Source organism: Rutidosis leptorrhynchoides, chromosome 5 (genome assembly GCF_046630445.1).
Source record: "Rutidosis leptorrhynchoides isolate AG116_Rl617_1_P2 chromosome 5, CSIRO_AGI_Rlap_v1, whole genome shotgun sequence".
Lineage (NCBI taxonomy): Eukaryota > Viridiplantae > Streptophyta > Magnoliopsida > Asterales > Asteraceae > Rutidosis > Rutidosis leptorrhynchoides.
The window spans coordinates 285916864-285944757 of record NC_092337.1 but is presented as its reverse complement, the minus strand read 5'-3'; positions in this window follow the sequence as shown (position 1 = coordinate 285944757).

Below are 27894 nucleotides of genomic sequence, written 5' to 3'. Positions count from 1 at the left end.
TATATAATACTATAGATTTTAGTATATAAGGGTAGTTTCATAGTTATGATGATTAGCCATTCTTATTCATAGCGAGCACATAGTGGGAAGTAGGTTTACTACAACTGTCGACCTGCCGTACCTCAATCGAACATGCTAAGCGTCATATGAAGTTCACATGTAAGCATAGCTTAACCACATGTTTGACAAAAATAACTTCTTTGTAACCAGGTTCATGAGGTCTCAATCACAAAGAATTATGTTTATTTGACACGAGATTTTGTCGACATTAAAATACTAGTATACTACGTTTCATTTAATAACCTCATAATTATTTAACAGAAAATTACATTATAACAAATACACAAAATACCTACTAGCTAATTATAGCAACTAGAAATATTTCAGACCGCACGTTGCAGCGGAACATTCTAATGTCTTTTATAAAACTAACGTTGAGCGAGAACTAAGAAAAAAGGGGTTAAGAGGACTCGAACTTAGGTCTTTTCCCTTAACAACTCATGAACTTACATATTTTCCTTAAAAAAAAAGAAGCGTCGATTCGAATATAATTAGTTGTGTTTTGTTCGTAAAATTATTTCGAGTTGAACGGTTATTACAGAGAAACCTAAATCGCAACGAAAAAAAGATAAATCCCGTCAAATAATTGGGTGAGTTTTATTTAGTAATTATTATATTAAATTTCAAAGTTAAATTTTTACTCCTCAAAATATGATTGATACCTACGTTTAATCCCTAAATACTTACAAAACTTACCCACTAAGTAACTCTCATCTTACACAAATTTCCCCTAGCAAATACGGCAAACATGAGTATGCGATACGACCAAATTTTTGATGGCATTTAGTAGATATAGATAATAACTAGATCTATAATAATAATGATTACATAATTAACTTAGATAAAGTATAGAAATAACCGTAGATTTATACGTATATGAAATATCAAAAGGGACGAACTTTCAGTGCACTTTTTTGATTGACTTTCGTTTGGTTGAAAATCATTTAGTTGACTCTCGTTCACTACAACACTCTTTTGAGTGTATTCTTCTTACACACTTCGTTGATAATCATTTATTGAGTGTAAAACTTTGAAAAAAGGAAAGAAAATTCGGTTTGCTTGAAAGTTAAGTTTTCTTGGAGTTCAAGTTCACTCCTGAAGCAAGGAGTCGATATATGGAATGTTATTTGTCTTTAACTAGGAAACTAATCAGAAAATCTAAAGGGTTTAGATTTTATGCTTCCCTATAAATAGACTCGTACCTTCATTGTAATCGTGTGCACGAATTTTAATCGATAAAATCTTTGGTTTGTGGAATGAGGACTAAACTCTTCTCCTTGCCATTGGGGTGGAAATATAACCACGTTAAATACTTGTGTCGTATTATCAGGCGTTGCTTATTTATCTGTGACGACCCGTCAAAATCGCCATTGACGACGCCGTCAACTTAGGTCCCGTTACGTGGTCATAGTCCCTAAATGAGAAGCGTTTGACCAAAATTATGTCGCATTCATTTGAAACGTGTAAGACTTGCAAAGTTTTAAGTTTACCAAACGATTCGACAACAAGTTCAAGTTTACAAAAGTTATAAAGTATAAATGAAATAATTTGCAACGTAATATAAGTTGAAAATCACGGATGCTATTAATAGCGTATGCATGTTTGCTTGACCCCAAATAAGAAATCAAAGTGTACGCGGAAGCATGTATCAAGTAGCTAATCAAGAACCTGAGAAACATATAGAAAACTGTAAACGAAAAACGTTGGTGAAATCATATGTGTATTTGTAAACGTTGTTTTTGAGCCACAAGATTTAGTATTTCCATAATGTTGATTATCCAAATCGTTTACATTCCAAAAGTTGTTGTTTGTATCACGAGCACCAATTATCAAGACTTAACTGTATACGAACCCCGTTATCATAGTGTTAGAATCTACACTATACCCAAAAATATATTTCATCCGCTAACGGTAGCGAACTGTAACAACCCCAATCCGTTTAACCAAAAACAGAGTACATTTTTTTTTTTTATTAGTTAGGTCCCATTAATACAATACATTTTCAACTCTGTTTTAATCAAAACATAACATCGTAATGATACGTTTAACAACCTATCATGACCCTTGGTACACAAATTACACTTTACAAAATCATTTGTAATAATGACCCGATCACAAGAAATACGGGTTAATACACAATAACCCAACCCGATACCAAGAGCATAATTCCGGGGACTACCAAATCCCCAAATCCCCAAATCCGCGTCCAAAACTCCAAAAGCTACCCCATCGAGCCCAAGCGCTCCTACACATCTAGTCTAACGACTAGCTAACTTCACATACACAATACCTGAAAAAGGTAAACAACGAGAGGGGTAAGCTTGAAGCTTAGTGAATGCAATAATTATACACATACATATATAATATACCTAATTGCAAACACTTACTCACATACCGCATACATGCTAGCAACACAAATAGCTTATCATTACAATACAAAGCTATAAACCTCCAATACCACAAGCTAGCACAACAATAGCATATATATAACACGAACAATATAGTATGCTACACTACAACACAATAACCATGGTTAACCAAGTATACAAGAGAACGGTACATGTAAGTCCGTTGGAGTTCATAACATCCACTACTGTTACTTATACACCGCGTAATCACTAGTCCCCCGGGTGATGTCTTAAACACCGCGACTAACTCACCCTTACAACAATGTGGCGTCTTAAACACCGCGACGAATCCACACTTCATTCAATACAATGAGTGGTGTCTTGAACACCGCGACACTTCCACTCTCACGACATTGTGGTGTCTTAAACACCGCGACAATCCCACAAGTCAATTACACAAGGAGTAGTGTCTTAAGCACCGCGACAATACTACTCGTTACCTAGAATGTGGTGTCTTGAACACCGCGACACTTCCACATTCATACCACACAAATAAATACATTATATACGTTCACGCATAATTATTCCACTCACCTCGAATTGCCCGCACAAGTTATAAACGTAAATCGCCTCCAAAAGCAACCGAGCAAACCTTTTACCTATAATACGCATATAGATATACAAACAATCAACATACATTCTCTATGAGAGAATTCGACTTCAACACCCTTAACCAAGGGTTTACACCTATCACCACAAACCGCCCATTTAGACACATAAAGTGGACTTCACCAATTACCACTACGGGTGGTAATTCCGACCCATCCAACAAGTACAATTTAACCAAAATTGCTTATCATCCAATTAATCCAAAATTAAAGTCATTACCAAATTTGACCCATCTAAGTCAACCCATTTTGACATAAGTCCTAAAAACATCTTTAATCACTAACGGCTAGTGACTAACTTTCCAAAATACCATTTAACACTTGAATCAAACATTTATATACTTGGTTCATCAAATCTTGACCCATAACTTAGTTTGACACCGAATCAAGCTCACTTGACCCAAAATACCCATTCGACCCATTTTGACCTAGATTAGGGTTTACACCCAAAAATCAAGTCAATACAAGTGTTCTAAGGTTTAACCAACATACGCAAGACCCAAACTCATAATTTCATCACTCGAAACCCACTTTGACACATAAACCCTAATTTTGACCCATTTCAAAATTAGTCAACTCGAATACACCCAAAAGGGTTCCAATGCTTTCAAAATCACTAAACTAAGTGATTACACCCAAAACCAAAGCCTAATCATGGTCAAAACGTCAATCAACCCAAAACCCGCCATGTATCAAAAATAACTAGTTTCCATAAACCCACTTCATCATCTAAATGGGTTTTACAACTAAAAAGCTAAAAACCCTAACTTGAATACCAAATCATAAAGATGAATTTCGGAGTTAGAACTTACCATTACTATCACAACGTAGCCGTGAACGAGGAGAACAACTTTAACTCTTGAGACCCGACCCGAATCACTCTTCTTCATCCCCGATTCGAGCTTTCTCTCTCTAAACCCTTTACTCTCTCTCTAGGGTTTGGGGTGTGAGTGGGAGGGAAGAAATGAGAAGGGAATGAGGTTTAGATAAGATTAGGATCAGTTTTATGGCCAAAGACCCGTCCATATGTGAAATACCAACTTTGCCCCTCATTTAACTCATTAAAAGGATGAAAAGTACCAGAACGTGCCTATTGTCGCGCCGCGGAGCAGGTTTGTCGCGCCGTGGCCCAAAGGGTGGTTTTAGATCACTTTTTTTAAGCTTTCTGACCCTCAAAATAGGCATTTGTCGCGCCGTGGCCATTCTGGTCGCGCCGCGGCATTTGCCTGTTTCATCTGAACTTCAGCAAACTTGTTTTGGCCATAACTTTTTGACCGTAACTCCGTTTTCGATGAATCAAATATCGTTGGAAACGTAATAAGATTTTCTTTCCAATGGTAAGGCTTTGAAACATCAACATAAACTTTATTTGGGGTCGAAAAGGTACGTACACACCTTGTGACTCCAAACAACGTCCAGTTTTCTTCGACGTTCGAGCAAGCAACACGTACATGTCTCGTACACTTCATACACGCATCGTACACCATAAATACATTATGTACAATAAATATTTGGGTCTTACAACTCTCCCCCACTTAAACTCGATCACGTTCTCGTGATCTTCGTCACTTAACCCATCCGGACCTACATCCTATGGTCCTTCGACGTACTTTCGAACTCGAAGTCTACGAAATTTCCCGCAACACGAAGATCTTACACCGCACTTAAGCGACCCTTCCGATGAATCACCCCCTTTCAACTTAATCTCCATCCGCGATTTACCAAATCCACGAATCCGAACACTAGAAACTTGCTCAATCCCTCACATCGGGAAGAACTCAACCAATCTCGTACCGAGATATCACCCCTTTAGTATACCCTTAACAAGTACAATGCCAATAGTAACCACGTACCACAATAAGGTCAACATCCAAAATGACGAAGACCGAGTAAAAGTAAATCCTTATGAATAACACTTACCACTTAACATCCCTTCAAGTTCTCTCGGCTATAACTCGCAACAAGCTACATCCTTAACTATATCACCCAACGCGATCTACTAGGTCCACTACGCTGTGACCCAAGTCTTGCATTAATCCAAATCGAGAAGGATTCATGCCGCGTTAAAACTCCGTGCTTCACCGGTTCATAAATTTACACTCAACCGTTCAATCATGAATGTTCTCCGATTCAAGAACCAACTCCCCTCGTCTCCACAACCGGGTCATTCCTTCAACGAAAAAATTTCGGTATCACCAACCAATCACACTAGGGATACAAACTTTCCCATGAATGGATCCGCACACGACCTTCCGTCTCTGAATTAATCCAGGACGACAATAATGCACCACAAGTTAGACAAAACATCAACACTCGACACAGGGTTTCTCCCCTAAACCCAACAACACATCCATACAATACGGCTTCCTATCACTAGCATGGAAACTATTTGTGTACTAGAATCCTGTCAATAGCGAATTATCATCCCAACAATTCGCAATTCGTCACGCGACCTCCAAAAGTATTCACCAATGTCAGGTGAATCCTCCAACCTAGGCCGTCTGTTAAGGATGGTTTCGACATTTCAATGCGGCTAACGGGTCGCATCACTAGGGAATGCACCCTCGCAAACAAACAAAACCCGCGTGTCTCTATGTGAGACAATCGAAAATAGAACTTCCCGCCCCACAATCATCCATAAAGTGGAATAATCCACCGATAATATCCACAATCACGTTTCCCAAAAGGGAAAATACAGTATCCATACCGAAATCGAACTCGTACCTACTCAACAGCACTATCCGGGTTTCGCACCAACCCAATTTTACATCACGAGAGCACCCGCAATGACAGTTACATTCTCTCACGTCCGTGATCTCTAACTTCACACTTGGTCCCATACCGCACTTTGTACTGCACGACCACCTTATACAAGAAGACTTACGCTTCACTTGATCTAACACCACCGGAGATTCCTCGGCAGTAAAAACTCCCCCACTTAGGATTTATCTCTCCATTCTCACCGCCAAGATGATAACATCCCGCGGAATTGTAATTTCACGTCATACCTGACCATTCTCACCGTTGGTCATAAACATCAAATCACCGCAAATTCACTTTAGGCTCTTAGAGCCGACATGTACTATCACTTGAGACGTCGTACACGCGACGACATCGCACCGTCATACCACAAATCATAATTTACAGCTCTTCATCGTTCGCAAAGCGAACTCCACCAAAGTCCCACACACTATGACTAGGCATATGCCACTCCGATAAATCATTCGTGCATCTCAGTCGAGATCACCCGACCTTCTACGCAACGAACCATTATCAACAATTACTCACTCTCATGGGGAAGAGTGACCAATCCGACACAATAATTGCATCGACCGCAATATCAACGCTTCATCATAACCTTCGACCTAATCGACCATTAAGCCCATCACCGGCTCACCGGTCATCCTTACTCGTCCATCACATAAGAGCAACAAGATTCGCTCATCTGCCACTTCATAAGAAGTATTTACTGCAATGCTCCTAAACTTCGACTTTTGCAACCGTCGAATTACTATCACCCGTCGATCACTATTTAAAATCTTCGATGCTTCCAAAGGGTATCTCACAAGCACCCTAAGCACAAAGTGATCACACCATCACCGGAGTTGAACATTACACTAGCAGGTATAAGAAGGCACCTGACGCCGTGTCATGCAGACTCCCACCACAATCAACCGAATTTTAGAAACTCGACCTTTAGGTTCCATACGCCCGATGTCACCCGTCTCTCTATAATAATGACCTGGAGTCATACATACCCGACAAACCCTACGGTTTATCGTCTTATCGAAAATTCCTAGCGATCACACGCTACCCGCAATAGTCCACAAGGCCAAACGATATAGCCTCACGAAACCCTTCATCTAGCACTAAAGAGATGCTCGGGAACACCAAGTCTTACACCCTTCTACATCTCGATAACACCACTACTACAAGGGATATTCCGTTAGGAATGTTACCCTACAATCCATAACGCACTAACGCAATCACCATCATACGGGTCCCACTCCCATGAGTTTAACGACCCAACGACTCCACGATTCGCCAATTCCAAGGCGACTCACAACAAGAATCCCAACACGATTCTCTAACCACACACTCTACCGAGTGTAACTCAAAACTACAATCATTAGACTTATTGCATTCCATTACGGAATTCAAGTCTTCGCCGCACACACGCACACGTAAATCGGTCATCCTAGTTATGATAGGTAACTAAAACCAATAACATTCTCAACAGTACACCCACTACTTAGGGTGACTAAGCACGCGCCAAACTCGTGAGTTGCTCACTCACCTTAGCTAACCGAATCCAGCGTAACACTTCCCGACTCGTAAAGAACTCGACGTGACAACAAACACATCACTCGAGACCACTATATCCTAGGAACCAATAAAAGATTCCTAACACGTCCCGTTCTACCCCAACCATGCCACGTTTCCTCCGTTCGGTACTTGTCATGTCATGCTCGATGTCAAAATACACTTTCGTAATAATGGTGATCGGTCACTATTACAAATGCGTACCTTACCATTTTCACATGGTCATGCAAGGTACTTTCCCGGACTGACGCAACATTCACATAAAATAACACGCGATAACTCCTAGTACCCGAATGACCTAAGTCCTTACCGTGAACTTGATCACTCAAACAGCCAAACATGCGAATCTCTCCAATAGATTTGTCCCTAGGACACCGCACCAAAAGATACCTGTATATATACACCAATATACAATAATAATAAATGTACACAAGTATACCATAACAACAAGTCAACCTACAACCTAGGTGACTATCACTAAAACAACGTCCAAGTTTGCCTACTTACATTAGGCACTAGCGATCTAAGGCACTAATATAAACACGAAATAAGGCCCCCACATAATCACACTTTGGACAAAAACAAGTCCTAGTTAGTCACCTACTCTAAGGCACTAACAAACCTCAATCTGACCCGTATTCCTACAAGTCCCGCAAATAACGCACATCCGCCAATAAGTCTAAGACTAGGCACCTATTCCAAGGTCACCTAATTCCCTTAGACTATGCTCTGATACCACTTGTAACAACCCCAATCCGTTTAACCAAAAACAGAGTACATTTTTTTTTTTATTAGTTAGGTCCCATTAATACAATACATTTTCAACTCTGTTTTAATCAAAACATAACATCGTAATGATACGTTTAACAACCTATCATGACCCTTGGTACACAAATTACACTTTACAAAATCATTTGTAATAATGACCCGATCACAAGAAATACGGGTTAATACACAATAACCCAACCCGATACCAAGAGCATAATTCCGGGGACTACCAAATCCCCAAATCCCCAAATCCGCGTCCAAAACTCCAAAAGCTACCCCATCGAGCCCAAGCGCTCCTACACATCTAGTCTAACGACTAGCTAACTTCACATACACAATACCTGAAAAAGGTAAACAACGAGAGGGGTAAGCTTGAAGCTTAGTGAATGCAATAATTATACACATACATATATAATATACCTAATTGCAAACACTTACTCACATACCGCATACATGCTAGCAACACAAATAGCTTATCATTACAATACAAAGCTATAAACCTCCAATACCACAAGCTAGCACAACAATAGCATATATATAACACGAACAATATAGTATGCTACACTACAACACAATAACCATGGTTAACCAAGTATACAAGAGAACGGTACATGTAAGTCCGTTGGAGTTCATAACATCCACTAGTGTTACTTATACACCGCGTAATCACTAGTCCCCCGGGTGATGTCTTAAACATCGCGACTAACTCACCCTTACAACAATGTGGCGTCCTAAACACCGCGACGAATCCACACTTCATTCAATACAATGAGTGGTGTCTTGAACTCCGTGACACTTCCACTCTCACGACATTGTGGTGTCTTAAACACCGCGACAATCCCACAAGTCAATTACACAAGGAGTAGTGTCTTAAGCACCGCGACAATACTACTCGTTACCTAGAATGTGGTGTCTTGAACACCGCGACACTTCCACATTCATACCACACAAATAAATACATTATATACGTTCACGCATAATTATTCCACTCACCTCGAATTGCCCGCACAAGTTATAAACGTAAATCGCCTCCAAAAGCAACCGAGCAAACCTTTTACCTATAATACGCATATAGATATACAAACAATCAACATACATTCTCTATGAGAGAATTCGACTTCAACACCCTTAACCAAGGGTTTACACCTATCACCACAAACCGCCCATTTAGACACATAAAGTGGACTTCACCAATTACCACTACGGGTGGTAATTCCGACCCATCCAACAAGTACAATTTAACCAAAATTGCTTATCATCCAATTAATCCAAAATTAAAGTCATTACCAAATTTGACCCATCTAAGTCAACCCATTTTGACATAAGTCCTAAAAACATCTTTAATCACTAACGGCTAGTGACTAACTTTCCAAAATACCATTTAACACTTGAATCAAACATTTATATACTTGGTTCATCAAATCTTGACCCATAACTTAGTTTGACACCGAATCAAGCTCACTTGACCCAAAATACCCATTCGACCCATTTTGACCTAGATTAGGGTTTACACCCAAAAATCAAGTCAATACAAGTGTTCTAAGGTTTAACCAACATACGCAAGACCCAAACTCATAATTTCATCACTCGAAACCCACTTTGACACATAAACCCTAATTTTGACCCATTTCAAAATTAGTCAACTCGAATACACCCAAAAGGGTTCCAATGCTTCCAAAATCACTAAACTAAGTGATTACACCCAAAACCAAAGCCTAATCATGGTCAAAACGTCAATCAACCCAAAACCCGCCATGTATCAAAAATAACTAGTTTCCATAAACCCACTTCATCATCTAAATGGGTTTTACAACTAAAAAGCTAAAAACCCTAACTTGAATACCAAATCATAAAGATGAATTTCGGAGTTAGAACTTACCATCACTATCACAACGTAGCCGTGAACGAGGAGAACAACTTTAACTCTTGAGACCCGACCCGAATCACTCTTCTTCATCCCCGATTCGAGCTTTCTCTCTCTAAACCCTTTACTCTCTCTCTAGGGTTTGGGGTGTGAGTGGGAGGGAAGAAATGAGAAGGGAATGAGGTTTAGATAAGATTAGGATCAGTTTTATGGCCAAAGACCCGTCCATATGTGAAATACCAACTTTGCCCCTCATTTAACTCATTAAAAGGCTGAAAAGTACCAGAACGTGCCTATTGTCGCGCCGCGGAGCAGGTTTGTCACGCCATGGCCCAAAGGGTGGTTTTAGATCACTTTTTTTAAGCTTTCTAACCCTCAAAATAGGCATTTGTCGTGCCGTGGCCATTCTGGTCGCGCCGCGGCATTTGCCTGTTTCATCTGAACTTCAGCAAACTTGTTTTGGCCATAACTTTTTGACCGTAACTCCGTTTTCGATGAATCAAATATCGTTGGAAACGTAATAAGATTTTCTTTCCAATGGTAAGGCTTTGAAACATCAACATAAACTTTATTTGGGGTCGAAAAGGTACGTACACACCTTGTGACTCCAAACAACGTCCAGTTTTCTTCGACGTTCGAGCAAGCAACACGTACATGTCTCGTACACTTCATACACGCATCGTACACCATAAATACATTATGTACAATAAATATTTGGGTCTTACAACTCTCCCCCACTTAAACTCGATCACGTCCTCGTGATCTTCGTCACTTAACCCATCCGGACCTACATCATATGGTCCTTCGACGTACTTTCGAACTCGAAGTCTACGAAATTTCCCGCAACACGAAGATCTTACACCGCACTTAAGCGACCCTTCCGATGAATCACCCCCTTTCAACTTAATCTCCATCCGCAATTTACCAAATCCACGAATCCGAGCACTAGAAACTTGCTCAATCCCTCACATCGGGAAGAACTCAACCAATCTCGTACCGATATATCACCCCTTTAGTATACCCTTAACAAGTACAATGCCAATAGTAACCACGTACCACAATAAGGTCAACATCCAAAATGACGAAGACCGAGTAAAAGTAAATCCTTACGAATAACACTTACCACTTAACATCCCTTCAAGTTCTCTCGGCTATAACTCGCAACAAGCTACATCCTTAACTATATCACCCAACGCGATCTACTAGGTCCACTACGCTGTGACCCAAGTCTTGCATTAATCCAAATCGAGAAGGATTCATGCCGCGTTAAAACTCCGTGCTTCACCGGTTCATAAATTTACACTCAACCGTTCAATCATGAATGTTCTCCGATTCAAGAACCAACTCCCCTCGTCTCCACAACCGGGTCATTCCTTCAACGAAGAAATTTCGGTATCACCAACCAATCACACTAGGGATACAAACTTTCCCATGAATGGATCCGCACATGACCTTCCGTCTCTGAATTAATCCAGGACGACAATAATACACCACAAGTTAGACAAAACATCAACACTCGACACAGGGTTTCTACCCTAAACCCAACAACACATCCATACAATACGGCTTCCTATCACTAGCATGGAAACTATTTGTGTACTAGAATCCTGTCAATAGCGAATTATCATCCCAACAATTCGCAATTCGTCACGCGACCTCCAAAAGTATTCACCAATGTCAGGTGAATCCTCCAACCTAGGCCGTCCATTAAGGATGGTTTCGACATTTCAATGCGGCTAACGGGTCGCATCACTAGGGAATGCACCCTCGCAAACAAACAAAACCCGCGTGTCTCTCTGTGAGACAATCGAAAATAGAACTTCCCGCCCCACAATCATCCATAAAGTGGAATAATCCACCGATAATATCCACAATCACGTTTCCCGAAAGGGAAAATACAGTATCCATACCGAAATCGAACTCGTACCTACTCAACAGCACTATCCGGGTTTCGCACCAACCCAATTTTACATCACGAGAGCACCCGCAATGACAGTTACATTCTCTCACGTCCGTGATCTCTAACTTCACACTTGGTCCCATACCGCACTTGGTACTGCACGACCACCTTATACAAGAAGACTTACGCTTCACTTGATCTAACACCACCGGAGATTCCTCGGCAGTAAAAACTCCCCCACTTAGGATTTATCTCTCCATTCTCACCGCCAAGATGATAACATCCCGCGGAATTGTAATTTCACGTCATACCTGACCATTCTCACCGTTGGTCATAAACATCAAATCACCGCAAATTCACTTTAGACTCTTAGAGCCGACATGTACTATCACTTGAGACGTCGTACACGCGATGACATCGCACCGTCATACCACAAATCATAATTTACAGCTCTTCATCGTTCGGAAAGCGAACTCCACCAAAGTCCCACACACGCCTCTATGACTAGGCATATGCCACTCCGATAAATCATTCGTGCATCTCAGTCGAGATCACCCGACCTTCTACGCAACGAACCATTATCAACAATTACTCACTCTCATGGGGAAGAGTGACCAATCCGACACAATAATTGCATCGACCGCAATATCAACGCTTCATCATAACCTTCGACCTAATCGACCATTAAGCCCATCACCGGCTCACCGGTCATCCTTACTCGTCCATCACATAAGAGCAACAAGATTCGCTCATCTGCCACTTCATAAGAAGTATTTACTGCAATGCTCCTAAACTTCGACTTTTGCAACCGTCGAATTACTATCACCCGTCGATCACTATTTAAAATCTTCGATGCTTCCAAAGGGTATCTCACAAGCACCCTAAGCACAAAGTGATCACACCATCACCGGAGTTGAACATTACACTAGCAGGTATAAGAAGGCACCTGACGCCGTGTCATGCAGACTCCCACCACAATCAACCGAATTTTAGAAACTCGACCTTTAGGTTCCATACGCCCGATGTCACCCGTCTCTCTATAATAATGACCTGGAGTCATACATACCCGACAAACCTTACGATTTATCGTCTTATCGAAAATTCCTAGCGATCACACGCTACCCGCAATAGTCCACAAGGCCAAACGATATAGCCTCACGAAACCCTTCATCTAACACTAAAGAGATGCTCGGGAACACCAAGTCTTACACCCTTCTACATCTCGATAACACCACTACTACAAGGGATATTCCGTTAGGAATGTTACCCTACAATCCATAACGCACTAACGTAATCACCATCATACGGGTCCCACTCCCATGAGTTTAACGACCCAACGACTCCACGATTCGCCAATTCCAAGGCGACTCACAACAAGAATCCCAACACGATTCTCTAACCACACACTCTACCGAGTGTAACTCAAAACTACAATCATTAGACTTATTGCATTCCATTACGGAATTCAAGTCTTCGCCGCACACACGCACACGTAAATCGGTCATCCTAGTTACGATAGGTAACTAAAACCAATAACATTCTCAACAGTACACCCACTACTTAGGGTGACTAAGCACGCGCCAAACTTGTGAGTTGCTCACTCACCTTAGCTAACCGAATCCAGCGTAACACTTCCCGACTCGTAAAGAACTCGACGTGACAACAAACACATCACTCGAGACCACTATATCCTAGGAACCAATAAAAGATTCCTAACACGTCCCGTTCTACCCCAACCATGCCACGTTTCCTCCGTTCGGTACTTGTCATGTCATGCTCGATGTCAAAATACACTTTCGTAATAATGGTGATCGGTCACTATTACAAATGCGTACCTTACCATTTTCACATGGTCATGCAAGGTACTTTCCCGGACTGACGCAACATTCACATAAAATAACACGCGATAACTCCTAGTACCCGAATGACCTAAGTCCTTACCGTGAACTTGATCACTCAAACAGCCAAACATGCGAATCTCTCCAATAGATTCGTCCCTAGGACACCGCACCAAAAGATACCTGTATATATACACCAATATACAATAATAATAAACGTACACAAGTATACCATAACAACAAGTCAACCTACAACCTAGGTGACTATCACTAAAACAACGTCCAAGTTTGCCTACTTACATTAGGCACTAGCGATCTAAGTGTAGCGACCCCGACAAATCGTCAAGTGACGGCGTCGGCTACGTGGGTCCCATTACCTGATTATAAGTCTTTAAGACAAAGTTTGACCAAAATATGTCGCCTTCATTTCAAAATAAAGATTGTTCCCAAAGTTTACAAGAATTGTTCAACCAATAGTTAAGTTACAACGTTATAATACGAATGAAATCTAGGCGACACGGTTTAAAGTAAAGTCAAAAGACGCTCCATGAAATGCACATATACTCGACATCCAATGCAAGTATCAAATACTGAGCGGAAGCATGTATCATGTATCGTTCAAGGACCTGAGAAAAACATAGAAATCTGTCAACGAAAACGTTGGTGAAATCATAGGTTTAAGTAAGTAAGTACAAGTGAACCACAAGATTTGCATCAATGAAATAATAGTAATACATTCCAAAAGTTTGTTTCACGAGCACCCAATTATCAAAGCTTAACATTCCTTCCATTGTATACCCCATCACTTAGTGCTAGAACAAACACTGATTCTCGAAAATATATTTCATCCGTAGACGGTAGCGAACCGTCAAGGATGAGGGTTGTCAACCCATATGGCCATATAACATAAGTTCTCGCTTACACCCGGCAAGTGTAACTAATGATAATCGAATTGAGGATTTTGTTCTAAACTCGTATGTAGAATGTTTGTTTTCCCGTTCTTGTGTTCACTTAGTTCAAAAGAATCGTTTATGTTTTCTCATCCCAATATAAGTTCAAAAAGAGTAAAAGTGGGACTATGATCTCACCTTGAGTGCACGAGTAGTAAAGTACTTCGACAAGTAAACGTGTGCAAAGAACAATGCTAGTCTTGACCTAAACAATAGGTTGTATCAATAACGGTAAACACGATAGGTCAAAGATGTTCAATTAGTCCTATGGCTCGTTACGACTCAATAATGTAGCATGTGAATCAAGTTGTCATGTTTCATGCAAGATACAAGTATAAAAGCATGTTAGAACGATTGCACGACCATTTGGTTAAGTTTGATTAAAAGTCAAACTTGGTCAAAGTCAAGGTCAACGGGGTCGGGTCGGGTATCCGACAATTTTTCTAAGTTATATAATCATATATGAGCATGTTGGCCAAGTTTTATGTTAATCGGAGGTCTAGAACATGCCAAACATTTTTCGTCAAAAGGTCAAGCAAACAGCCAGTTTTAGGCAAACGGGACGGCGTCCCAAGTTTCTAGACGGCGTCCCAAAATGAAGGTTGGGACGGCGTCCCAAGTTGATAGACGGCGTCCCAAAATGAAGGTTGGGACGGCGTCCTGAGTTTCTGGACGGCGTCCTGGTTGGTTTGCAGGCCCTGTTTGCTGCAACTCTAAGTGCACGAACCAACAATCAAACCAACCCAAATTACAAACCGCAAACAATTAGAACATGTATTTTATATCACCGGAAAGGTAATTTGACGAGGAAAACACCTAGACACATTTCATCAAGCAATTCAACACTTACACACCCCAAAACCGCATTTAAACGTCCATAATCAAGGTTCAAGTTCCAAATATGCATTTCATGATTCGGGCAACCAATTTACATGTATGATATGCCGTTTCGAAGGTAATCATACACACATTGCAACAAAATTCTTATCTACAATATTTCATAGCATTTGGTGCATCAAAAGTTCATCTAAAGCTTATCAAACCCTAATCCAAGTTCACAAAATTACTAATCATGTTCTTGGAGTTTCCTTAATCAACCTATACATCAAAACGAAGCTAGTGATACTAGTAACACAATTAAAACATGCACTTTAACAATCTAACAACATTAACTCATCCAAAATCAAGGATTAAGCACACCCATTTCAAGTTCATGCTAGTTACTCCAAAAACAACAAATCGAGCAAACCAAACATATTTTCATGTTAGACTCGAGCCATAGACACTAACTAACACCATTTCAAATCAAAAACACGAATTTAGAGAAATCTAGAGTTTTAGAAATGTTACCCAAACGAGATGAAGTTGGTATCAAATTGTAGAGGATGAAGAGAGGATTCCAAATATGTAATCGGATTTGTTGTGAGCCTCCAAGATTGAATTTAGATGATGAATGAATGGAATGGGTTTGTGTGTGTGTTCTTGAGATGGAGAGAAAAGGGATGAGGGAGATGATGGAATGGATGAAATGGGTTGACTAGTTGACCTAGTCAACTAGTTTGCCCATTTGGCAACTCCGGTCCCTCGAGTTTCAAAGCGGGTGCGGGATTTAACCGATCGAATATTTTTAAAACGCAAGTTAACGAGAGATGTTATAATTAAATGACGGAATTATTATGAACGTTAGTCAACGGAAACTACGAATTTAAATAACGAAAGGTATTATTTAAAAGAAAAAGACGGTGTTAAAAATAAATTTAACGGAAAAACGCGGGATGTTACATTATCCACAACTCAAAAGAAATTTCGTCCCGAAATTTAGTTGGAAGTAGTAGTCGATATCTCTTACTCGAGACTTTATGTTGTCAATGCTATGAATAAGTGAAAGTACGTTCTTGAGGGTTCTCATGAATTTGGATAGTCAGGGTTTTACGTTGCATTAAGGTTCGGTTTTTACGATCCCCAATTTCAACTGGTTTTCCTATGAAGAGAAGTTTGTCATCGATAGTTGATGTATCCAGCAGGATTGCACGTTCCTGTTCCGCAGGACACGTTTCTAAGTTTGTTACACGAAATGTAGGGTAAACGGAAACTTAATTGAGTCGGAAGTTCTAAACGGTAGGGAGCGGTTCCAATACGCCCCAATGTTTCAAAAGGTTTAACATGTCGCGGGTTTAACTTTCCCTGATTCCCGAAACGGATTACACCCTTCCAAGGTGCGGGTTCTCAATATTACGCGGTTACACACTGGAATTTGTGAGGTTCTCCTCTAAGTTTGGTATAACTCTTCTGGCGACAATGGGTTGTCTCGAGCCCTTCTCGGACTTGAACGATCTCAATTGTTGTTTCTTGATGGAGTTCAGATTTCGGTGGTTGATGCTTTGGTTAAATGAACAGGGGTATGACATTAGCGGTCATATAAGGTTTCGAAAAATGCGCGTGAACACACGAGTGGTAACTACTGTTGTAAGAGTGATCTACTAAAGGTGACAATACGAGTTTGTGAGATGTCTTTCCAAGATGTAAATCGTTCGTTTGCTCGGTTCGTCAGTTTGTGGGTGGTACGCGGTACTCATGTCTAAGCAGGTTCCCAAGGTTTCTTGTAAAACTAGAAGTGAAACGAGTATTTCGATACAGAATAATTGACAAAGATACACCGTGTTGGAAAAGAATCTCTTAAGATACGTTTGAACAAGTTAGTTAGGGTTCGAAAAATGTTCGTTAGGACTATTCACCCTCGTGGCGAATACTTATGTAATATGAGGAGTTTCTCTATCCATGGAGAAATGTTACAAGGAGTTTCTTTAAACGGAAATGCGAACGGTAAAGATAGTAGTGAAATGAGGACTTAGAATAGGATGAGTTTACATCTCGAGGTTGCTATAACGTGCCTCTAGTTGTCAAAAGTTGAAGTTTGAAAGAGAAACGAAGTAGTACACGTAGTTGTATAGTTCGGGGTTGAATAATAGTTGACCGATTATCAGAAACACAAGGACGTTAAGTCAAAGAAGAGTGAAGTATCGTTGGATTGTGTGTTATCTTAATTTCCAGTAATATCAGACGGTAACGGTGAAATAACAGAGGTATGTAGTGTGGTACGTGATGACAAGAATATTGATCGGATCCACAATTTAGTATTCGAATTCTTCGTGCAAAATAACGAATTTCCGTCCCGTAGATTTCGAGTCGAGGGAGTATGCCTTTCGGCGTCCAAGTAGAAATATTTCCATATTTGAGTCCCATCTGGTGTTGTACGAATTTAGCTAGAAATGTTGGTGTGAAGAATCACGCTCAAGGTTCGATCGCGGAGAGATTAAAGTCGTGTAATACGAGAAAAGTCAGAAATGAATCTTCGGTAACAACCGGTGAGATCTAAGATTTTTACGAATACAAGTCTGAGTTGGGAGAGTTTCCTGATTACATGTGGCTTGATTTCGAGATTGATTGTAATTCCTTGACCATTAACTTCATGGTCTAGAAAATTGGACTTCGTTCAACAGAAATTCTCACTCGGAGAATTTGGTATAAAGTTGCTCTTTTCTCAAAAGTTCGAGCGTAAGATGGTGACGTTGTTCGTTTTCCTTCTTTACTTAAATAAGTTAAGATGTCATCTATAAATACGATAATAGATTAGTCTATATGAATTTGCATACGCGGTTCAAGAGGTTTATGGATACGGGCGAGCCCTAAATAAATCAAGCGGTACTAAGAGAGATTTACAACTAACGTTGCGAGTTCGGAAAGTGGCTTAGGAGACATCGTCTCACTTAACCCCCAATTGATGATAACCGGAACGGAGGTCGATTTGGAACATACGGGATTCGTGCAAATAATCATAAGGTCATGGATGCGAGGGAGAGGGTATCGGTTTCCAACCGAAAATTTCTTAGTTCACAATAATCTATACATAAATGTAGGGCAACAATTTCTCCTTAATGAATAGGTTTTGAGTTCCTTAGTTCTATTGGTGTCGAGTTCAATTTCTTAACGTATATCCTCCAATAAAATTTATAAGCACACAATATTTTCCGTCGGTCACTTAAATCGTCTAAGTAGTATCTGGGGGAAGGAGGTGGAATATAAAGAGCATGAGTCAAATCCTTGGTTATAAAACGTCTAGCGGTAATCGAATCGAACAAGTATGAAATATACGGTTTGTTGTGAAGAAACGTACCCGTTACTAGTCCATCGTCGTTCCGGGCATCCTTGGTGTCGATGTCGAAGGTTCAACAGCGTGCGTTGGGGTTGATTTTCTTATTTGGGCACACATTCCTAAAATGACCCAGTTGGCCACATTCGAAGCAAGCACCCGTTCTGTGTGCGTTGGGCATCTTTCGAGCGACGGGTCCTTGGCGCCGGTGGCGAAACCTGCCACATCCTTCAAAGTGATGCTTGTGGCATTCGTCACAAAAAGGCAGTTTTCCGGCATAGCCTTTCTTGTCATTGGAGGTAAAAGGCTTCTTGGCGGGGTTGTTGTTATTGTTGTGGTTGCTTGATTGAGAGGCTTCCCATGTTCTTTTGTTGTTACTCGGGTGGTTCTCGACCATTGGTGCCGGTGCTTCCATTTCATTCACCGTTTCTAAGGCTTGGCGGGCCATTGTTAAAGCCTCTTGTAGGTTAGTGGGTTGAGATGTTATTACCTTGTGTTGAATGCTCTTAGGGAGGCCATCCATGTAAAGTTCGACTCTTAGGGATTCGGGAGTCATGAGAATTGGACACATCGAGACTAGTTCGGTAAACCGTTGATTATAAGCCTTGAGGTCATTTCCGGCCGTTTTTAAATTCCTTAGACCCTGTTCGAGCCTTCGAGTCTCGTCGCGCGGGAAGTATTCGGTGATCATTCTTTCTCTTAATTCGGTCCAAGAGAGTGTGTGGGCTTCATCGCTTCCCACTAATTATACATACGTGTTCCACCATGAGAGAGCAATACCGGTGAAAGTGAGGGTGGAAAACTTGACCTTATCTTGGTCTCGACAACCGCTTGTGTTAAAAACGGTCTCCATTTGTTCAAACCATCGGGTGAGAGTAACCGGTCCCCCGGTTCCATCGAAAGTGGGAGGATTGTACTTCATGAAGTTCTTGTAGGAGCAACCTTCGATTGAATTACCGGCTCCATGATTGTTGTTGTTAGAAAAGTGATCGGCCACGGCCGTACCCACGGCGGTGGTTATCATTCGTTGAAGAGCTTGTTCTAGAGTTTCGAGAGGAGTATTGTGTTGACCTTGGTGAGCCATTGTTCCTTCATGAGACAAGAATATCGTTGGTTAGTATTTTCAACAATACTAACCGTGGCATGGAATAAGGATAGAGAGAAAATTTTCCTTGACTCGCCTTAAATTCTCTATGTCATAATGTCGGAACGTCCATGTGAATCACCGTAATATAATCCCGGAAATTATATTACCCTGATTCTCATGTGCATTTAACATTACTTCACAAAGTCAAGGTGGCGCATCAACAAAATTTATCAACGTAAGATCAAGATCGAATACGAGTCAGATATGATAGACGAGTTCGAGTATAAATGCACAAATAGTCAAGTAATTCCTACTTCAGTCTATATGCCGGTTGTAGTCTAGATTCACCTATGTACCCTATGAATCGGGGTGGACACAAATGAACTCTAAATCCCTACAACCAAGGCTCTGATACCACCTGTAGCGACCCCGACAAATCGTCAAGTGACGGCGTCGGCTACGTGGGTCCCATTACCTGATTATAAGTCTTTAAGACAAAGTTTGACCAAAATATGTCGCCTTCATTTCAAAATAAAGATTGTTCCCAAAGTTTACAAGAATTGTTCAACCAATAGTTAAGTTACAACGTTATAATACGAATGAAATCTAGGCGACACGGTTTAAAGTAAAGTCAAAAGACGCTCCATGAAATGCACATATACTCGACATCCAATGCAAGTATCAAATACTGAGCGGAAGCATGTATCATGTATCGTTCAAGGACCTGAGAAAAACATAGAAATCTGTCAACGAAAACGTTGGTGAAATCATAGGTTTAAGTAAGTAAGTACAAGTGAACCACAAGATTTGCATCAATGAAATAATAGTAATACATTCCAAAAGTTTGTTTCACGAGCACCCAATTATCAAAGCTTAACATTCCTTCCATTGTATACCCCATCACTTAGTGCTAGAACAAACACTGATTCTCGAAAATATATTTCATCCGTAGACGGTAGCGAACCGTCAAGGATGAGGGTTGTCAACCCATATGGCCATATAACATAAGTTCTCGCTTACACCCGGCAAGTGTAACTAATGATAATCGAATTGAGGATTTTGTTCTAAACTCGTATGTAGAATGTTTGTTTTCCCGTTCTTGTGTTCACTTAGTTCAAAAGAATCGTTTATGTTTTCTCATCCCAATATAAGTTCAAAAAGAGTAAAAGTGGGACTATGATCTCACCTTGAGTGCACGAGTAGTAAAGTACTTCGACAAGTAAACGTGTGCAAAGAACAATGCTAGTCTTGACCTAAACAATAGGTTGTATCAATAACGGTAAACACGATAGGTCAAAGATGTTCAATTAGTCCTATGGCTCGTTACGACTCAATAATGTAGCATGTGAATCAAGTTGTCATGTTTCATGCAAGATACAAGTATAAAAGCATGTTAGAACGATTGCACGACCATTTGGTTAAGTTTGATTAAAAGTCAAACTTGGTCAAAGTCAAGGTCAACGGGGTCGGGTCGGGTATCCGACAATTTTTCTAAGTTATATAATCATATATGAGCATGTTGGCCAAGTTTCATGTTAATCGGAGGTCTAGAACATGCCAAACATTTTTCGTCAAAAGGTCAAGCAAACAGCCAGTTTTAGGCAAACGGGACGGCGTCCCAAGTTTCTAGACGGCGTCCCAAAATGAAGGTTGGGACGGCGTCCCAAGTTGCTAGACGGCGTCCCAAAATGAAGGTTGGGACGGCGTCCTGAGTTTCTGGACGGCATCCTGGTTGGTTTGCAGGCCCTGTTTGCTGCAACTCTAAGTGCACGAACCAACAATCAAACCAACCCAAATTACAAACCGCAAACAATTAGAACATGTATTTTATATCACCGGAAAGGTAATTTGACGAGGAAAACACCTAGACACATTTCATCAAGCAATTCAACACTTACACACCCCAAAACCGCATTTAAACGTCCATAATCAAGGTTCAAGTTCCAAATATGCATTTCATGATTCGGGCAACCAATTTACATGTATGATATGCCGTTTCGAAGGTAATCATACACACATTGCAACAAAATTCTTATCTACAATATTTCATAGCATTTGGTGCATCAAAAGTTCATCTAAAGCTTATCAAACCCTAATCCAAGTTCACAAAATCACTAATCATGTTCTTGGAGTTTCCTTAATCAACCTATACATCAAAACGAAGCTAGTGATACTAGTAACACAATTAAAACATGCACTTTAACAATCTAACAACATTAACTCATCCAAAATCAAGGATTAAGCACACCCATTTCAAGTTCATGCTAGTTACTCCAAAAACAACAAATCGAGCAAACCAAACATATTTTCATGTTAGACTCGAGCCATAGACACTAACTAACACCATTTCAAATCAAAAACACGAATTTAGAGAAATCTAGAGTTTTAGAAATGTTACCCAAACGAGATGAAGTTGGTATCAAATTGTAGAGGATGAAGAGAGGATTCCAAATATGTAATCGGATTTGTTGTGAGCCTCCAAGATTGAATTTAGATGATGAATGAATGGAATGGGTTTGTGTGTGTGTTCTTGAGATGGAGAGAAAAGGGATGAGGGAGATGATGGAATGGATGAAATGGGTTGACTAGTTGACCTAGTCAACTAGTTTGCCCATTTGGCAACTCCGGTCCCTCGAGTTTCAAAGCGGGTGCGGGATTTAACCGATCGAATATTTTTAAAACGCAAGTTAACGAGAGATGTTATAATTAAATGACGGAATTATTATGAACGTTAGTCAACGGAAACTACGAATTTAAATAACGAAAGGTATTATTTAAAAGAAAAAGACGGTGTTAAAAATAAATTTAACGGAAAAACGCGGGATGTTACACTAAGGCACTAATTTAAACACGAAATAAGGCCCCCACATAATCACACTTTGGACAAAAACAAGTCCTAGTTAGTCACCTACTCTAAGGCACTAAAAAACCTCAATCTGACCCGTATTCCTACAAGTCCCGCAAATAACGCACATCCGCCAATAAGTCTAAGACTAGGCAAATATTCCAAGGTCACCTAATTCCCTTAGACTATGCTCTGATACCACTTGTAACAACCCCAATCCGTTTAACCAAAAACAGAGTACATTTTTTTTTTTATTAGTTAGGTCCCATTAATACAATACATTTTCAACTCTGTTTTAATCAAAACATAACATCGTAATGATACGTTTAACAACCTATCATGACCCTTGGTACACAAATTACACTTTACAAAATTATTTGTAATAATGACCCGATCACAAGAAATACGGGTTAATACACAATAACCCAACCCGATACCAAGAGCATAATTCCGGGGACTACCAAATCCCCAAATCCCCAAATCCGCGTCCAAAACTCCAAAAGCTACCCCATCGAGCCCAAGCGCTCCTACACATCTAGTCTAACGACTAGCTAACTTCACATACACAATACCTGAAAAAGGTAAACAACGAGAGGGGTAAGCTTGAAGCTTAGTGAATGCAATAATTATACACATACATATATAATATACCTAATTGCAAACACTTACTCACATACCGCATACATGCTAGCAACACAAATAGCTTATCATTACAATACAAAGCTATAAACCTCCAATACCACAAGCTAGCACAACAATAGCATATATATAACACGAACAATATAGTATGCTACACTACAACACAATAACCATGGTTAACCAAGTATACAAGAGAACGGTACATGTAAGTCCGTTGGAGTTCATAACATCCACTAGTGTTACTTATACACCGCGTAATCACTAGTCCCCCGGGTGATGTCTTAAACACCGCGACTAACTCACCCTTACAACAATGTGGCGTCTTAAACACCGCGACGAATCCACACTTCATTCAATATAATGAGCGGTGTCTTGAACACCGCGACACTTCCACTCTCACGACATTGTGGTGTCTTAAACACCGCGACAATCCCACAAGTCAATTACACAAGGAGTAGTGTCTTAAGCACCGCGACAATAATACTCGTTACCTAGAATGTGGTGTCTTGAACACCGCGACACTTTCACATTCATACCACACAAATAAATACATTATATACGTTCACGCATAATTATTCCACTCACCTCGAATTGCCCGCACAAGTTATAAACGTAAATCGCCTCCAAAAGCAACCGAGCAAACCTTTTACCTATAATACGCATATAGATATACAAACAATCAACATACATTCTCTATGAGAGAATTCGACTTCAACACCCTTAACCAAGGGTTTACACCTATCACCACAAACCGCCCATTTAGACACATAAAGTGGACTTCACCAATTACCACTACGGGTGGTAATTCCGACCCATCCAACAAGTACAATTTAACCAAAATTGCTTATCATCCAATTAATCCAAAATTAAAGTCATTACCAAATTTGACCCATCTAAGTCAACCCATTTTGACATAAGTCCTAAAAACATCTTTAATCACTAACGGCTAGTGACTAACTTTCCAAAATACCATTTAACACTTGAATCAAACATTTATATACTTGGTTCATCAAATCTTGACCCATAACTTAGTTTGACACCGAATCAAGCTCACCTGACCCAAAATACCCATTCGACCCATTTTGACCTAGATTAGGGTTTACACCCAAAAATCAAGTCAATACAAGTGTTCTAAGGTTTAACCAACATACGCAAGACCCAAACTCATAATTTCATCACTCGAAACCCACTTTGACACATAAACCCTAATTTTGACCCATTTAAAAATTAGTCAACTCGAATACACCCAAAAGGGTTCCAATGCTTCCAAAATCACTAAACTAAGTGATTACACCCAAAACCAAAGCCTAATCATGGTCAAAACGTCAATCAACCCAAAACCCGCCATGTATCAAAAATAACTAGTTTCCATAAACCCACTTCATCATCTAAATGGGTTTTACAACTAAAAAGCTAAAAACCCTAACTTGAATACCAAATCATAAAGATGAATTTCGGAGTTAGAACTTACCATAACTATCACAACGTAGCCGTGAATGAGGAGAACAACTTTAACTCTTGAGACCCGACCCGAATCACTCTTCTTCATCCCCGATTCGAGCTTTCTCTCTCTAAACCCTTTACTCTCTCTCTAGGGTTTGGGGTGTGAGTGGGAGGGAAGAAATGAGAAGGGAATGAGGTTTAGATAAGATTAGGATCAGTTTTATGGCCAAAGACCCGTCCATATGTGAAATACCAACTTTGCCCCTCATTTAACTCATTAAAAGGCTGAAAAGTACCAGAACGTGCCTATTGTCGCGCCGCGGAGCAGGTTTGTCGCGCCGTGGCCCAAAGGGTGGTTTTAGATCACTTTTTTTAAGCTTTCTGACCCTCAAAATAGGCATTTGTCACGCCGTGGCCATTCTGGTCGCGCCGCGGCATTTGCCTGTTTCATCTGAACTTCAGCAAACTTGTTTTGGCCATAACTTTTTGACCGTAACTCCGTTTTTGATGAATCAAATATCGTTGGAAACGTAATAAGATTTTCTTTCCAATGGTAAGGCTTTGAAACATCAACATAAACTTTATTTGGGGTCGAAAAGGTACGTACACACCTTGTGACTCCAAACAACGTCCAGTTTTCTTCGACGTTCGAGCAAGCAACACGTACATGTCTCGTACACTTCATACACGCATCGTACACCATAAATACATTATGTACAATAAATATTTGGGTCTTACACGAACCGTCCAAATGAGGGTTCGTCAAACCCGTATGGATCCACACAACATAAGTTCTCGCTTACACCCTTCAAGTGTAACTAATGATAATTGAATTGAGGCTTTTTGTTCTAACTCGTACGTGGAATGTTTGTTTTCGTACTTGTGTTCAAAGCATAAAAGTATAAAACGTATATGTTTCTCATCCCATGATTTAAAGAGTAAAAGTTGAAAATGTGGGACTATGATCTCACCGTAGTTGCACGCCAAAGTACTTCGTTTTAAATGTTGTGCAATGAAAGTTGTTTAGTCTTGACCTAAACAAGTAAGTTATATCAATACCGGGTAAGACACAAGGTCGGTCAAAATGTGTTCAATTAGCCCTATGGCTCGTTACGACTCGATTACATAGCATGTGAGTCAAGTTGTCAAGTTTCATGCAAGATATAAGTACAAGAGAGAGGTTATAACGATTAAGCAAAGTATTGGTTAAGTTTGGATAAAAGTCAACTTTAGTCAAAGTCAAAATCAACGGAAAAGTCAATGTGTTCGGGTCGGGTCTCGGACAATTTTTTTAAGTTACATAATCATATATGAGCATGTTAGAACAAGTTACATGTTAATCGGAGGTGCGTAGCATAGTTAGAATTAAATAAAAAAAGACAATTTGGGACAGCCCGCTGATCAGGCTTAAGCCGCTCCGCGGCCTGATGGGGCGCTCCGCGGGTGGTACCTGGTCAACAATCTAGGCAGTTTCATGTGTTTAAGACTCTAACCAAACTTCAACAAAACACAATTTATGAACCGAAAACACTCAAAACGCATACCATACATCGTTGGAAAGGTATTTTAACAAGGAATGCAACTAAACACATATCATCAATCAAATCCATCATTTAAAACAACTAAATCCTCATCGAATGATCATTTAAAAGTTCATCATTAGTGTTCCAAGTTCATAAATGTAATTTGATGATTCGGGACTTGAACGCACACATGTGATATGCCGTTTCGTAGGTAATTATGCACACAATACAACTAAACACTCACCAATAACATCTCATAGCATTCAATGCATCAAATGTTCATATTTAAGGCTACTAAACCCTAACAAAGAATCACAAATTCAATAATCATGTTAGTGAAGTTTTCCAAGTTAACCTACACATCAAATTGAAGCTAATGATGCTAGTAATACATTTATACATGAACTTTAACATATAACAACATTTAATCAATCAAAACTCAAGATCAAACTAGTCATTTTTCAAGTTCATGCTAGTTATGCAAAAAAAAAAAGATCGAGCAAACAAATCACATATTCATGTTAGACTTGAGCCATAGACACTATCTAACACTTTTATAAGTCAAGAACACCAAGAACAATAAATCTAGAGTTTTAGAAAAGTTACCCACTAGAGATGAAATTTGTATCAAGTTGTAGAGGAAGATGCAAGGATTCCAAATATGCAATTTGTTTTGATGCTAGCTTCCTAGTTTGGATTTAGATGATGAATCTTTGATTCGGGTGAAAATGGAGTTCTTGCAACTAGAGAGAAAAAGATGTGGTAGAAAGTGGAAGTGAATGAGTGGAAAGAGATGGGGTTTGACTACTTAACTTAGTCACTAGCTTGGCCCCTTAGCAACATTAGTCCATCAAGTTTAAAAGTGGGTGCGTGAATTAACCATACAAATTATCTTAAATACGCAAGGGTAAACGGGAGATGATGTAATTAAATAACGGAAATATTAAAACGCTAATCAACGGAAGATACGAAATTAGATAATGAAAGATATTATATAAAAAAAGACGGGCGTTAAAATAAATTAACGGAAAAGGCGGGTTATTACATTATCCGTTTGTTGTTGTGTAGGTTGAATATTACTATCAAATTAATTAGAGTGATCAACTGGTTATGTTTGTTAGTACAATTACACAAGTCTTGTGCTCATTGAATTTTTGCTAATGAGGGAATCGTTCGGTCGTTCCTTTTCCAATTCCTAACAAGTGGTATACGAGCTTCAAGGTTTGAAGATCGGTAATAATGGTGGATTGAGTGCACGATTGGCCGGTTTCAACGAACGATATGTTTTGCAACCTGTATCGAGATCATCAGCTCAGTCGCCGGGGTCAATGGTCGGATCAATGGGTTTGTTGCAGGAGAGATTTTTGGGATATTTGGGTGTCAGGCCCGAGCTCTTGTTCCTCGTGATTTCGTGCGAAGGAATGATTGTGTAGTGACCCGAACTTTTCCATTTTTATATATATATATTAAATGAAATTGTTATTTACA